This window comes from Macaca thibetana, chromosome 15, assembly GCF_024542745.1.
Source record: "Macaca thibetana thibetana isolate TM-01 chromosome 15, ASM2454274v1, whole genome shotgun sequence".
NCBI lineage: Eukaryota > Metazoa > Chordata > Mammalia > Primates > Cercopithecidae > Macaca > Macaca thibetana.
In genome coordinates, this window is record NC_065592.1 from 11,159,238 (window position 1) to 11,175,931 (window position 16,694).

At 48.6% G+C, this 16,694-nt stretch overlaps 1 long non-coding RNA gene across 1 annotated transcript; it reads left to right on the top strand.

Annotated features, from left to right (window-relative positions):
* Positions 1–9: 9 nt before the first annotated feature.
* LOC126937155 (uncharacterized) lies at positions 10–16,671 on the top strand. The gene is made up of 2 exons (XR_007719660.1): positions 10–7,473; positions 11,168–16,671. It is a non-coding gene; the product is annotated as an uncharacterized LOC126937155 (long non-coding RNA).
* Positions 16,672–16,694: the final 23 nt, after the last annotated feature.

A 16,694-nucleotide genomic window follows, 5' to 3' on the forward strand; every position in this document is an offset into this window, starting at 1 on the left:
GCCTCACCGGATTCCATTTCCCAGAAGTCACCGCGGGGCTCTGTTTCTGGCCAGTCTCTTTCATTCCTGCCGCCAGGTTTGTGATACACACGCGCTCAGGGATTGTACTTCCCAGAGACGCTTCCGCCTGTGCTTGCTCCCAGAATATATTATCCGTCGTGCTTTTTTGTTGCATACGTCTTTAAAGTCCAGCAGAATCCAACGGTACCGAGCTTTGGAGACAGGAAGCGACTTAGCCGCGAGGGATCCTGGGAACGCTGGGTTTACGCAGGCGCCTATCTTCGCTGGCTCTAGGCACCAGGTTTTCCCTCCGCGGTTCGCTGCGCGCGGTACGCCTGTCCCTGCTTGGCCTTCCATTCAGGGCAGTCCCCAGCCACCCTCAGGGTCCTCTTGAGCCGCACTAAAAGTTTGGGAAGACTAAAGGAAACGAGATGTCCCTCAGTCTGAACAGGACAGCCGTGGGTGGGTGGCCTGGGGCCCTCCAAGTATGAAAACCTATGGGCCGGCGGAACCGCTTCAGTCATTTCAGGGGCAGTGTTTGATCAGCGCTTTTGCGGGAGGAGGTTCCTGAATACTGTGTCCCTTAAGGGCTTCCCTGTTGTAGGCTGGGGATGTTTCAGTGGGCTTTCCCTCGAGCCCATTGGAAATCACTTCTCAAGCAATTTTCCGATGATCAACTCCTTTTTATAGGCATTTTGTCCTTAAGGGGAGGGGACTGGGTTACCCAGGAAAGAAGTAAGTATGGGAATTCTAAGGTCCCTTTTCATTTTGTGGTTGTCTCTGTCCCTTTCAATCACAGCTGGTGGCATTTTTGCCAGTGTAAGTTTCTTAATTTTGTGGGTCTTCCTATGAATCTTACTGGGATTCGCTCCATCGGACAAGCCACAGTCACAAATGTCTTTGAGCTAGCCCTTCTCTACCTTGGGCAGCTGTAGTTTGGGGCTTACAGTTTTGTAAGAAGTCTGAAGTGGGTCTTGTCATGCACGTCCATGTGAAGAGACCACCAGACAGGCTTTGTGTGAGCAATAAAGCTTTTTAATCACCTGGGTGCAGGCGGGCTGAGTCCCAAAAGAGAGTGAGATAGGGGTGAGGCCGTTTTACAGGAATTGGATAGGTAGTGGAAAATTACAGTCAAAGGGGATTGTTCTCTGGCGGGCAGGGATGGGGGTTCGCAAGGTGCTCAGTGGGGAAGATTTTGAGCTAAGAAAAGGAATTTCACAAGGTAATGTCATCAATTAAGGCAGGAACAGGCCATTTTCACTTCTTTTGTGGTGGAATGTCGTCAGGTGCAGGAACCGGTACGTGCAGGTCACAGGGGATATGATGGCTTAGCTTTGGCTCAGAGGCCTGACAGGTCTCACTGGGCTAAAATCAAGGTGTCGACAGTGCTGCATTCCTTCTGGAGGTTCCAGGGGAGAATCTTTTCTTGCCTTTTCCAACTTCCAGAGGCTGCCTGCATCCTTGACTCGCAGCCCCTTCTTCCAACTTCAAAGTAGCAACCTCAGCCAGAGTCAGTCCATTGCTGCCCTCTGTATGGTTCTCTCTCCTCTGCCCTCTTCCACTTTTAAGGACCCTCATGGTTAACACGGGGTTCACCCAGATAATTGAGGAGAATCTTTAAGGCCAGCTGATTAGCAACCTTAATTCTATTTGCAATTTTATTCCCTTTTGTCATGTAACCTAACATATTCAGAAGTTCCGGGGATTAGGACATGGATATCTTTGGGGGGTGGTATTCTGCAGACCACAGCGGGATTAGAAAACCAGATGAAAGTGAATGGATACCAGGAATCTAGGATCCAGCTGGCTGTGAGGCTGGCAGATGTATCCCAGACCTGTCAACTCTCAGGAAAGCTGCATTCAGAGTGCTTTTTGGATCACTGGGGAGATACCTGGCCTCACTCTAGACTCACGACCTTGGTGGTTTCAGGATTGAATCCGTGATCAGGAAATGTTCCCAGTGTTGCTGATGTACTCCTCCCATGCCTGAGAGTCCTGGATCCCATCTCCTGAGGAGAGGAATTGGGCTCAAGTGACTAGAGAGAAGTTTCTTGTCAGAGAAATCTTGTTACCTTGAGGAGAGGAAGCATAACTAGACTGGGATGGATAGGACACTTAGGGAAGAGGAAGCGTTTCATATCCCTGGACCAGGAGGCCAGAATGAGGCAAACTTGCCCCTCTGTCTGGCCTCTTGTGTTAAGGAGGCCTGAGGTGGCAGAAGGAAGATAGGAGAAGAGCCCCCAAGGAAGCTCTGGCCAGCCTCAGGCTGTCTCCTTCCCACCCCGCCAATATAGCACATGTGGAGATAAGGGAGCACCCAGGAGCAAGTGCCACCTCTCCCCTCCCAACAGCAGCCAAAAGGGTCATGGCCCTGGATGCCCTAGCTTGGCCGTTGTGTGTCCTGAAGCACAGACACACTGCTTAAAAAGATTCTCCTGGTCATGGTGGCTCACACCTGTAATCGCAGCACTTTGAGAGGCCAAGGTGGGCGGATCACAAGGTCAGGAGTTCGAGACCAGCCTGACCAACATGGTGAAGCCCTGCACAAAAATTAGCTGGGCGTGGTGGCACGCACCTGTAATCCCAGCTACTCAGGGAGCCGGAGCAGGAGAATTGCTTGAACCTGGAGGCAGAGGTTACAGTGAGCCAAGATCGCACCACTGCGCTCCAGCCTGGGTGACAAAGCAAGAATCCATCTCAAAAAAAAGTGATTCTCCTTTGTCTTGCCTCTCAGCTGTCATAAGCAATCAGTGTCCTGTCCCCTTAATAATGTGGTGGTTCTCAAAGTGGGATCCTCAGGCCAGCAGCAGCATCCCCCTTAAAAGTTGTTAGAAAAGCAAATTCTGGGGTCCCCCTCCACACGTATAAAACAAATTCTGAGGTCAGGGCTTAGCAGCCTCTGTTTTGACAGTCCTTCTAGTTGATACACTGTAAAGTTTGAGAATCACTGACTCAGAGGAAATGGCTTTGTGGAGAAAATAAGCTAAGCCCGGGTACAGTGGCTCACACCTGTAATTCCAGCACCTTGGAAGGCTGAGGCAGGTGTATCACCTGAGGTCAGGAGTTTTAGACCAGCCTGGCCAACATGGTGAAAACCCATCTCTACTAAAAATTAAAAAAAATAGCTGGGCGTGGTGGCACACACCTGTAATCCCAGCTACTCAGGAGGCTGAGGCGGGACAATCACTTGAACCCGGGAGGCAGAGGTTGCAGTGAGTTGAGAGCTCACTGGGAGACAAAGTGAGACTGTCTCAAGAAAAAAAAAAAAAAAAAAAAAAGGAAAGAAAATAAATGAGCCATAGGAAAGGCCACAAGACAGCTACTTCCTTCCACAAGCACATGCTGGAGCTCCCTGCCTCTCCTTTTGCTCAGAGCCACACTGCCTCTTAATGGCTTCAGGAGTCACACCAGCCTCCGTCCTGCCACACAACCTTTGCACTTGCGGGGCTGTGACCAGCAGCACTCAGCAAGGCTGGCTGCTTCTCATGCATGATGTCTGAGCATACGTCTCAGGAGGGGCCCTCACTTAGTACCCTGTAGAGTGACAGCCCTTGCCGCTCCCGTGGTGACTTTTTATTTCCTTTTAGCATTTTCCACTTCCGAATAAGTTCACGTCGATTGGTTTATTTATTTATTTTTTTCTTAATTTAGACATAGTGTCTTGCTCTGTCACCCACGCTGGAGTGCAGTGGCACGCCACTCATACAGCTCACTGCAACCTTGGACTTCTGAGCTCAAGCAGTCCTCCTGCCTCAGCCTTCTGAGTATCTGGGATTATGGGTGTGCACCACCACACCTGGCTAATTTTTTTTTTTTTCTAAGACAGAGTTTCGCTCTTGTTGCCCAGGCTGGAGTGCAGTGGCATGATCTTGGCTCACTGCAACCTCCACCTCCCGGGTTCAAGCGATTCTTCTGCCTCAGCCTCCCGAGTAGCTGGGATTACAGGCGTGTGCCACCATGCCCAGCTAATTTTTTGTACTTTTAGTAGAGACGGGGTTTCTCCATGTTGGTCAGGCTGGTCTTGAACTCCCGATCTCAGGTGATCAGCCCGCCTCGGCCTCCTAAAATGCTGGGATTACAGGTATAAACTACCATGCCCAGCCTATACATATGTGTGTGTGTATAATATATATATACATATATATATATTTTTTTTTTTTTTTGAGATGGAGTCTCACTCTGATGCCCAGGCTGGAGTGCAGTGGTGTGATCTCGGCTCACTGCAGTCTCCTGGGTTCAAGCGATTTTCCTGCCTCAGCCTCCCAAGTAGCTGGGATTACAGATGCACACCACCACACCCAGCTAGTTTTTGTATTTTTAGTAGAGATGGGGTCTTACCATGTTGGCTAGGCTGGTCTCGAACTCCTGATCTCAGGTGATCTGCCCACGTTGGCCTCCCAAAGTGCTGGGATTATAGGCATGAGCCAACACGCCAGGCCAGACCTGGCTAATTTTTTAAAAACTCCCAAAGCACTGGGCTGACAGGTGTGAGCTATGTGTTTACTTCGTTTGTTTGTTTTGTTACTTCTTATTGTCTGCCTCTCTTCAGAAGCTAATTCCCATTAGAGCAGGTGCTATATTCTTTGCCGCCCACCATATCACCAGTGTCTACAACTGCCTGACACAGGGTAGGTAGTCAGATGCTGAAAGAGTGAATAAATGATGTTCCCCGAGGGCAGGCACAGGTTCTCCAAGTGCCTGTTTCAATACTCCTCCCATGCCACCACCCCTAGACCCAAGCTTGGCATTCCTTTTCCTGAGTGATCAGGAAGGCACAACCACTGTCCATGGCCTAGTGCGTGATGTCTGTAACTAAGAAAAAGGCTCCATCTTTGCCTCAGCTCTGAGGGGCGGGGCCTCAAAGATAAGGAGGACCCTACCCTTGTGTCGCTGGCCCTTCCTTTCAGCATGTCAGACGAATTTGTAATTTCAACCCCAGCCTTTACCTGCCTTAGCCATAGTTGCTAAGGCAACAATTGGGCCTCAATTTCCTGATAACCAGAGTCCACCAATGGCTGCCATCATCCTGTTATCTCCTGGCCAGCTATTTGTGGCACCATCTCAGCAGTGCCCCAGTCCGGCCAATGCAGAGGAAGTCACCAGGGAGGCTGGGAGGAGGAGCCTCAAGTTTTCCAGAAACTATACACAGCACCTGCTGTGTCACACCTCATATGTGCTGTTCCCTTCCTTTGGGTGCCTCTCTTGTCTCCTGGCCTGCTCTTCTGTCATCAAAGCTGGGCTCGAAGCCTTCTCTGGGAAGCCCCTGCGGATGCGTCAGGCACAATGATCCCTTCTATGCAAGCCCGCAGAGCCTTTCCTGTCTCACTGCTCAGTGACTGACCTGCCCTAAGTCCTTTTCTCCTAGAATTGCTTCCCGAAGACCAAGGAGGGTCTTGGTCATTTCATCTGGTGTTAAGCAAGGTGTGCCTCGGTCTCCCAGTGAGAGCCCGTGCATAGCAGGTGTTCCAACAGCAGGGCCTCTGGGACATCGACAGAATCCTAATGAGCCAGGGCCTGAGACCCATCATCTCGTGGGTGGTCAGGACAGCAGGACTGAGGCCGTGACTCAGCTACAGCAGAGGAAGCCGACCAGACCCTACTGGGCGTCTCCCCTAACACAGGGTCCCATGTGAGGCTGCAGGGCCCATGCCACCACCCCCAGTGTCCTTGAGGGCGAGCCGGGTTCCCCTTCCAGAGGCCATGAGTGCTTGTCACAGCAGCATGTTGGGAAATGGAGTCTGAGGGCCATGATCTGTGCTACCTCCGGGAGTGTGGTCTGGAGGGGACAGAGGAAAGAGGAGCAGAAGCAGCCAGAAACCGAGCAGAAAACCAGGCGCGGTGGCTCACGCCTGGAATCCCAGCACTTTGGGAGGCCGAGGCGGGTGGATCACCTGAGGTCAGGAGTTTAAGACCAGCCTGGCCAACATGGTGAAACCCGTCTCTACTAAAAATACAAAAAATTAGCTGGGCGTTGTGGTGCGCGCCTGTAATCCCAGCTACTCGGTTGGCTGAGGCAGGAGGATTGCTTGCATCATGGAGGCGGACGTTGCAGTGAGCCGAGATCATGCCACTGCACTCCAGCCTGGGCGACAGAGCGATACTCTGTCTCAAAACAAACAAACAAACAAACGAAACCAAGCAGAAGCAGGTTTCACCCCCTTCGCCTCATCCTGCTTTGTCCAGCAGGCTGAATGAGCTTTGGAGCCATAATCAATCACTCTCCACCCTGTTGGGGACCAGAGGCAGTGTCATCCTGCCCAGGCTACAAGGCAGCAGCAGAGAGCGTCACACCTCAGCTGGTGCGATTCTGCCCACAGCCCCAGGCTCAGTAGGTGCCAACCCCAATGGCCACTACAGGTTTGCTGGTTTAGCCCTGGGATCCCGCACATGCCCACCAGGAGGTAGCTGAGTGTGTCTCGCTCCAGCTGATGCACTTCCACCCCTGGTCCCCGCGGGGCGTCAGGTGCAAGTCTCTCCTCCGGTTTGCAGAGCCAAGTTACTCTGGGGCAGGGGCCGGGATGGTATAAGGGGATAGTGGGCGTCCGTGGTCCGTGCAGATTTCGGCCCTGGGCTGGGTAAAGCAACCTTATGCTGCACCTGTCCCCTGGGGCTGTTCCATCCGGTACTCCTCATAATCCTTTCCTGATGGCGCCAGGCTGGGCTTATGGGGCCCCTACAGGACAGTCAATGGGGGCTGGCTCTGGGTCCCCAAAGCATTTTGTGCTCTGATGGGAAAGCTTAAAGGGAAATGAAGGGACTTCTGAAGAGTATGAATCCCGTTATTGGCACCGATAAGTGGGTGCCGGTAGCAACAGCAGGTGGTGTGGGTGGGAGTTGCCAAGAGGGCACGGTAGGAAATAGAATATAAGGAGAAAAATGACTGAAGATCTCAAATGTCCCTTTATTAACCCCCCTGGGGCCTCCCATCTGCCTAGCACAGCTCCCCACCTTCACCATGACCCCCTCAACCCACACTCTCACCAGTAACAACAGCGGCCATTGCGTGAGCACTTACGCCGTCCCATCCCCAGGTTCAGGTGCTTTACATAATTCTCACCTTTCATCCTCACAACAACTCCATGAGGGAGGTAGTGCCATGATGCCCATTTTACAGATGAAGAAACAGAGGCTGAGAGGGGTCACGTGACTTGTCCAGATCACACAGGCAGTGAGTGGAACAACTAGAATTGGAACTAAGCACACTGACTGTTACCCTCCATGCAGACTCCAGCAGAGGGCAGAGGAGAGAGGCTGAGGAAGAGTTTGAAGCCACAGTAACATGTTGCTTGCCCACGTGTTTACCATCTCTCTTGTAGTCTGGGGGTTGACACATCCTCCTGCCTTCCCTCTGTTTTTTTTTGCAAACCTTGGTTTGCAGAGGCTGGAGAACAGCCAAGCCAGAGCTGGGAGCAGCCTCCGACCTGAAGCCCCAGTTGGAGAAGTCATCCAGGACAAAGACCAGTCTTCTGTGAGGTGACTGAGAGTGGGTGTCCCGAGCAGAGGCTGTAGTAGTTTAGGGAGGTTAGGCCACTTGCCCAAGCCCCGTGTGGCCTGAGGCATCAAGCAAAACAGCTGCCCCAGTCGTTAGACACCTAATGTGTGCATGAACCTGTCTCGGGTCCTCTTCCTTGGTCCACGGTGTGAACTCCCTGAGAACGGATTTGGAGATGAGGGAATAGGTCCCTCTCAGACACAGCCCATGTGTAACCTTCTGGGGTGTAATAGCTTTGACAATGTACACCCCTTGGCCAGCAATGACACCTCTAATGCTCTAATGTTCCCTCTTATGGAAGCTTCTGTTCAGTTAGGCACAGTCTCCTCTTTTTTTTTTTTTGAGACAGAGTCTTGCTGTGTTGCCAGGCTGGAGTGTAGTGGTGCGATCTTGGCTCACTGCAACCTCCACCTTCCAGGTTCAAGTGATTCTCCTACCTCAGCCTCCCGAGTAGCTGGGACTACAGCCACACGCCACCACGCCCAGCTAATTTTTTGTTTTTTGTAGAGCTGGGGTTTCACCATGTTGGCCAGAATGGTCTCAATCTCTTGACCTCGTGATCCACCTGCCTCGGCCTCCCAAAGTGCTGAGATTACAGGCATGAGCCAGCATGCCCAGCTGGCACAGGTCTAACTCTAGTTATACCATCTCTATCTCCAACTCCATCATCTCCCTTTTCCCCACCATCACCATCACCTCTGTCTCCATCTCCGCTACTCATCTCCATCATCTCTCTTTTCTTATGTGCCATTGCTCTCCGCTCTCTCCTCTCTGATGCTGCTATTGTCTCTCTCATCTTCCTCTAAATTTATATAATAGCAAAATTAGCAATAAGCAGAAAACTGGAAACACTGTAAACGTGGAGCAATTGGAGTTAAGTTCTGATGTATTTAATATGGGGTTGACTTCAGTTCTGATATATTTATATGATGAAATAATCCTACATTCAACATATTTGAGTACCTGTCTTTGCCAGGCACCATGACTCCAAAGGCAAAGAAATACTAAGTAATTATTAAAAGGATGCAGAAAGTTTAGTTCAAGATGGTGAATTAAATTTATACATTTACCTCCTTTTCTCCCTTGCCAAATCCCACTGAAATGACATTCGAGATGTATAGAAATGAACACATCCATAACAGAGCATAGAATGGTAGAGAGGTGGGGGAGGGGGAAGGCTTATACCAGCTACTGCAGTTAGGCTACCTAGTTCTTTTTTTTTGAGATGGAGTCTCACGCTGTTGCCCAGGCTGGAGTGCAGTGGCCGGATCTCAGCTCACTGCAAGCTCCGCCTCCTGGGTTTACGCCATTCTCCTGCCTCAGCCTCCCGAGTAGCTGGGACTACAGGCGCCCGCCACCGCGCCCGGCTAATTTTTTGTATTTTTAGTAGAGACGGGGTTTCACTGTGGTCTCGATCTCCTGACCTTATGATCCGCCCACCTCGGCCTCCCAAAGTGCTGGGATTACAGGCTTGAGCCACCGCGCCCGGCCATAGTTCTTTATTCCTAAATATGGACAACCAAAGCTCAGATATTTGAGATAAACTAGCAGCATAAAAGAGATGGCCCAATATAAATGAGCAGATCAACTGATCCCAGAGGAAATGAGAAAACACAAGACAACTTTGAAAAAGCTAAAGCATGTAAGTAGCTGTATTCCTCATAGTGAATGCCAGGTTTGGTGTGGTGGAGGATGTGAGCAGCTGGAACTCTCCTACACTGCTGGTGGGAATGCAGAATGGTGCAACCACTTTGGAAAACAGTTTGGCAGCTTCTTAAACAAACATACCACATGACCCGCGAGTCCACTCCACACAAAGACATGTATGCAAATATTTATAGTGGCTTTATTCATATAGCCCCAAGTTGGAAATAGCTGCACCACCATGCTGTTACATAGGCTGAAAGAGGTTTCCTCGCTACACAAGGGTCCTCCATCATTAATGCCTCTTTAATAAAAACTCTTCTCAAGGCTGCTTTACTTCCAAAGGAAGCTAGAGTCATTCACTGCAAAGGCCATCAAAAGGCCTCACACTCCATTGCTTAAGGCAACAATTATGCTGATAAGACAGAAAAAGAAGCAGCCACTATTCCTACTTCTGTCCCCCATGGCCAGTTTTTCTCCTCATCATCATTCACTCCTACTTACTCTCCCACTGAAGTTTCCACCTATCAGTCCCTCCCCACTCAAGGCAAATGGTTCTTAGACCAAGGAAATACCTCCTTTCAGCCTCACAGTCTCATTCCATTCTGTCTTCCTTTCATAACGTCTTCCATGTGGGTTACAAGCCACTAGCCAGCCTCGTAGAACCTCTCATTTCCTTTAAGACATTTGCCCTGCATTTCACTCCATCTTTGGCTACCTTCCCCTTGTAAGCCGGACCGGGTGTGAGGAGGGGAGATGATAGAAGGATTACAGTGTTGGGGAGTGGAGGGTGAGGAAGAATTGGGACCTGGCTCAGCCTGGCAAGGAGCAGCCTAGGGAGGAGGGGAGAGGAGGATAGAGTCCATAGAAAAGGAGGTTTTCTGACGATAGGTCCATAGAAAAGGAGGATTCAAAGGACTTAGAGCTTGAGGTGGAGACTGAAGGAACAGACAGAAGAGAAAGAAGAAAGATTTGGGACAAGTCACATTGGGAGCAGAGACTAGGGAGGGACTAATGTATAAAAGAATGCCTGGACGTCAGGCACCTCAGACCATTTGCCCATTTTACGACAAAAATTATCTAGATCTTGTAGGATGGAGAAATTGAAAGTGCTGTTTTCTGGCTATTTAGAACCATTATTGAGTTTGTATTGGGGCCAAGCGGTGTTGCAGAAGAAAATAAGATGTTTAGGTTTTAGGTCAGGCGAGAGTTGAAGAGGTTTTACGTTTTTGAGAACACAGGCTAAGGGAGAAGAAGGGGGAATGGAGGGTGGAAGGCTGCCCACAGTGAAGGAAGCAAGCCCAGAGAAAAGAGAGGGTAGAGACATGGAGGTAGGGGCGGGTACTTGCCACCCATGGAGAGGTGGTACTTGCCACCCGGGGGCAGGGGTGGTGCTTGCCACCAAGGTAAAGGATCAAGGCAGGCATCCCTGTGGTGATCAGACACCTCTAGAATGTGGGTGAATAATCAGGCAGGCATCCCTGCAGTGATTAAACACCAAGGGAAGACTCTTCCTGAGTCCGTGACCGGCACCGGCGTTTTTGGTTCATGGATAAAATGTGTCTCTGTCTCTACCGGAAAAGGAAAGGAACTGAAATTAAGGGAAGGGAGAGATTGAAGGGTAGCGCTGAAATTGAAAGGAGAATGAGGTTGAGGGATAATGAGAGAGATTGGAGAAGAGAGTAAAAAGAGGCCGCTTACCTGATTTAAAATTGGTGAGGTGTTTCTTGGGCTGGTCTGAGGACCGGAGGTTGTAGGTGGATTTTTCTCATGGAGGAAAGAGCAGGAGGACAGGAGGTTGATCTCCCAAGGGAGGTCCTCCGATCTGAGTCACGGCACCAAATGTCACACGCATCCATGTGAAGAGACCACCAACAGGCTTTGTGTGAGCAATAAAGCTTTTTAATCACCTGGGTGCAGGAGGGCTGTGTCTGAAAAAGGAGTCAGCAAAAGGAGATAGGGGTGGGGCAGTTTTATGGGATTTGGGTGGGTAGTGGAAAATTATAGTCAAAGGGGGTTGTTCTCTTGCAGGCAGGGGCAGGGATCACGAGGTGCTCAGTGAAAGGAGCTTCTGAACCAGAAGAAGGAATTTCACAAGGTAATGTCATCAGTTAAGGCAGGAACTGACCATTTTCACTACTTTTGTGATTCTTCAGTTGCTTCAGGCTATCTGGATGTATACATGCAGGCTTGTGCTCAGAGGCCTGACAGTTACATGACTGTATACATTTGTCATAAATCATTAGATTTTATACTTACAATTATTGAATTTTAGTTAAGTAAATAATGCCTCAAAGCTGATTTTTTTTTTTTGAGACAGAGTCATGCTCTGCTGCCCAGGCTGGAGTATAGTGGTGCGATCTCAGCTGACTGCAACCTCCTCCTTCCAGGTTCAAGCAATTTTACTGCCTTAGCCTCCCGAGTAGCTGGAATTAGAGGCGTGCACCACCACGCTTGACTAATTTTTGTATCTTTAGTAGAGACAAGGATTTGCCATGTTAGCCAGGCTGGTCTTGAACTCCTGACCTCAAATGATCCACCCACCTTGGCCTCCCAAAGTGTTGGGATTGCAGGTGTGAGCCACTGTGCCCAGCCTAAAGCTGATATTTAAAAAGTGAAAATATGTATCCTTAGAGAAAGTCAAACAGGCAAGCCATTAAAAAGTGGAGCACAGGATGCTACAAAAAAGGCACAGGTTTAGAAGATACCAAGGAAACCAGGAAAATTAAAAAAATAATAATGAAATAAAAAGGCACAGGGAATAAGACAGTATTAGAAATTACTGCCAAAACAGAGTGGCGATTTTCATATCAGACAGGGTCAGACCTCAGAACAAGGGGCAGTACCAGGGACGAAGAGGGCCATTTCCTAAAGATAATGGATAGGGCAATCAGGAGAACTGTAAAATCCTAAATGCACAGGTGCCTAAGAACAGAGCTCCAAAGTACCTGACAAAGGCCAACGAACTACAGAGCTGGACTATGCACATGCAGAGATGAGATTCCAACACCCTCTCAGTAATCGACAGAACTAGTGGATGGAAAACCTGGATTTAGAAGACGTGATAGTTAGTTTTATGTGTCAACCTGACAGGTCAGTTATTATTCTGGGTGTTTCTGTAAAGGTGTTTGTGGATGAAATTAACATTTGAATCAGTAGACCCAGTGAAGCGGATTGCCCTCCTCAATGTAGGTGGGCCTCATCAATCCCTTGAAGGCCTGAATAGAATGAAAGTAAGGGGAGACGCTTCCTTACTGTCTTGAGTGGGGATGAGAGTCTTTTCCTGCCTTCAGATTTGAACTGCGATATTGGTTCTTCCTGGATCTCCAGCCTGCTGGCCTTTGGATTGAAACTGCACCATCAGCTCTCCTGGGCCTCCAGCTGCTAACTCACCCTGCAGACCTTGTGACCTCCATAATCATGTGAACTGATTTCTTTTCTTTTCTTTTTTTTTTCTTCTTCTTCTTTTTTTTTTTTTTTTTTTGAGATGGAGTCTCTGTTGCCCAGGCTGGAGTGCAGTGGTGCGATCTCGGCTCACTGCAGCCTCTGCTTCCCAAGTTCAAGCGATTCTCCTGCCTCAGCCTCCCAAGTAGCTGGGATTATAGGAGTGTGCCACCATGTCCAGCTAAATTTTTTGTATTTTTAGTAGAGACAGGGTTTCACCATGTTGGCCATGCTGGTCTCGAACTCCTGACCTCAAATGATCTGCCTGTCTTGGCCTTGTGCTGGGATTACAGGCGTGAGCCACCGTGCCTGGCCATTATGTGAGCTGATTTCTTATTTCTCTCTGTATATATATCTGTATCTCTCTCTCTCTCTACTTACACATACACCCCCCTGCCCATACACACATACACCATTAGTTTAATCTTTGGAGAACCCTGGTTAATACAGAAGACCAGAAGCAGACTGTTAAACAACTTGACCTAAGTGACATTTATAGAACACTCCACCCAGCAACAGTGCAGTACATATTCTTTTCAATTGCACGTGGAACATTCACCAAGATAGGTCTCAATACATTGAAAAGGATCAAAATTACGTTAAAACATGATTAACAGAACATTTTGTAGAAGAGCTAGAGGATAAAGTAAAAAAAATTCCTAGAATACAAAGACACTAAAAGAGTATATTAGTGAAAAATTGAGGGAGGATACTGTGCCTGGAAGTACAATGTCTACTAGAAGTTTCAGAAAGAGGAAACGGAGAAAATCAGGGGCTGGGATGCAGGAATGAAGAAGTAAGAGAACAAGTTCCCAGAAGAAAGTATCGAGATTCAAAGTCTCGTGGTACCAGAGGCGTTTGAACCAGAGCAACTTCATCCTGAGTAGGGGCGGGGTAAAATGAGGCTGAGACCTACTGGAATGCATTGCCAGACGGTGAAGGCATTCTAAGTCACAGGATGAGATAGGAGGTCATCACAAGATACAGGTCCTAAAGACCTTGCCGATAAAACAGGATGCAGTAAAGACTTAGCTGCCCAAACCCACCCAAACCAAGATGTCGATGAGAGTGACCTCAGTCGTCCTCACTGCTACACTCCCACCAGCGCCATGACAGTTCACACATGCTATGGCAACATCAGGAAGTTACTTTATATGGTCTAAAAAAGGGTGGCATGAATAATCCGCCTCTTGTTTAGCATATAATCAAGAAATAACCATAAAAATGGGTAACCAGCAGCCCTCGGGGCTGCTCTGTCTATGGAGTAGCCTTTCTTTATTCCTTTACTGTGCTCATAAACTTGCTTTCACTTTACTCTATGGACTGGCCCTGTCTCTGCAAAAAAGAAAGAAAAAAAAGTGACAGTAAAATAAAGGCCTTTTAGGCATGCAGAAACTCACTCCCTTTGTACCTGTCCTGAAAAAATGACTGGTATCAGACATGGGAGCCCTGTGAAGGTGTAGCCCTGCAAATTGAAATGGAACCCAAAGAGCAAGGTGTGGAACCCAAGAAGCAGAGACATTAACCCAGGAATTCAATGAAAAGAAGACCTAAGATAACAGCTTTGCGGCAGGTCCCCCAAAACAAGAGGTCAGCAAGGAGAATTTGGCAATGGATTCCATGCAACAGCTAGCCTATTACAAAGAAGACCTCAGTCATGTGGTGAAGAAAATGACGTGTTTCTTAAGAAGGAAAAAAAAAAAAAAAAAAAAAAAAGACAAAAACTCTAGGAAAAAAAGAAATCTAATATGTCTTAAATGAGGTACAACCCCAAATCTGGCATTATTCTAATTAACTAATGTCGTATAATAGAAAATCCATTTTATATTGTTACTTAGAATATTCCTTTTTGAGTAACACAGGCTGACTGACATAGGATTATGTCTTTAAGTCCATTTCATTAGGTTTACAGTAATGATGTTTCTATAACCATAATGTTGTGAACACTTCCTCCCCGCACTCATAAAGAAGGTCTGGGTTTTTTATATTACTAACCTAAAGCCATGTATCAGTGGCTTTGCTTGGCAAAGGATAATTTGGACCCAGAAAGCTTATTCTCAAGGCAGCTTTCAAAAAGTCAAGTGGCAGGGCAGTGCTGTTCACATTTTCATGTGCACCTCCCCATCCTCTCCCCCCACCTCCCCATCACGTCCCCTCACCTCCCATCACGTCCCCCCACCTCCCCATCATCTCACCCCACCTCTGCATCATCTCCCCCACCTCCCCATCATCTCCCCCACCTCTTCATCATCCCCCACCTCCCCATCACGTCCCCCCACCTCCCCATCATCCCCCACCTCATCATCTCCCCCACCTCCCCATCATCCCCCACCTCCTCATCATCTTCCCCCATCTCCCCATCACCTCCGCTAATCATCTCCCTCCACCTCCCCATCACCTCCCCCCACCTCCCCATTTATCCTTCATGCTTGCTTTGGCCCATGTTAAGCTTCAGTCTGAAGCTCCAGTTGGTGGCAAGAGGGCAGCCAGAGCTCCACATCCATAACCTCCAGGCACAAGGCTGGTGGAAAGAGAACATGTCTCGAATGATTTTCATTTTGCGTATGTATGTATGTATGTATGTACGTATGTATGTATGTATTTTTGAGACTGTCTCGTTCTGTCCCCCAGGCTGGAGTGCAGTGGCACGATCTTGGCTCACTGCTACCTCCGCCTCCTGGGTTCCAGGGATTCTCCCACCTTAGCCTCAGCGATTCTCCTGCCTCCTGAGTAGCTGGGATTACAGGTGTGCACCACCACACCCAGCTAATTTTGTATTTTTAGTAGAGACGAGGGTTTCACCGTGTTAGTCAGGCTGACTCCACCCGCCCCGGCCTCCCAAAGTGTTGGGATTACAGGTGTGAGCCACCGTGCCTGGTTGCCCTTTGTATTTTACTTGTGTTGTTAAATGGTTTACAAAAGCACATACAATTTTATACCAGTCTGGAAAAAAAAAGTGCTTGACAAATTGCTACTATGACTTCACTGAGATGCAAAAAGCGATATGGTTCTCACCCGATCAGTGGACTGCCACGCAAGCACTGGCGCTGCGGATGCCGAGGTGCGGCCATGGCCACGGGAGAGGCCCCTGCACAGACACAGGACTCTGCTTCTGGAAGGCCTGTGGGGAAACTGGATTTGCTACAGCTGAGAGTTGTCCAGAGTCCTGGGCATGGTTCCACACATTTCACTGAAATCAGAGTAGCTGCTGCATATCTTCTGGAACTGATCTGATCCGGCGCCTTGCTCTGCCTGGTCCATGCTGTACTTCGAGTCTCCTCGAAAACAGCCCCTGCTCTCTGCCCTCATTGTGTGACTTAATGGGAGATGCCAAGGTGGGCAGGCGCTGGGGCTGCAGGTCTGGGAATTGGACAAAGCAGCCGTGAGATGGGAAGAAGGGTCCCCTCTGCTTAGCGTTGCTAGACAGCATGAGTGTTGGAAGTGAGATCTTTCAAGATAGAACTGAAATCTTTTTTTTTTTTTTTTTTGGTGGGGGGTTGGGGTCTTGTTCTGTCTCCCAGGCTGGAGTACAGTGGTGCAGCCTCAAATTCCTGGGCTCAAGAGATCCTCCCGCCTCAGCCTCCCAAAGCACTGGGATTACAGGTGTGAGCCACTGTACCTGGCAGAACAAAATCTCAACAGAGATGTTATCTCTGGAAAGGGGTGGCTGTAAATAGTTTTATTTGTTTATCCAAGTAAATTGTTGTTTATCCAAATAAATGAGTATTTGTAAAGTGCCTAGGACAGTGCCGAGCAGCTGGTGAACAGCTATAAAAATGACATGAAATCTGTTTTTTAATTTCCCTACAATGAACACATATTAGCTAATTAATAACAAAATTGTAAAAGACTTCTGGCTCTATTAGAGTCAACAGAACAAAAGGTTTTGTGGTTTTTTTTTTTTTTTTCTATTTTTTTAAACTCAACAAGATTTGATGGCTGATGACCCAGGGAACTGAGCCCAAGGAAGGAGCCAGAAATGACTTCTCAGTGCCAAGGGTAAGCTTGGCTGACCATGAGCAAGTAAAGCCACAGGGTGTCCTGGGCAGCATCTAGTCCTGGAAGTGATGGGAATAAACCCTCTTCAAACTGAGCTTTGCACAAAGCCCAGAGA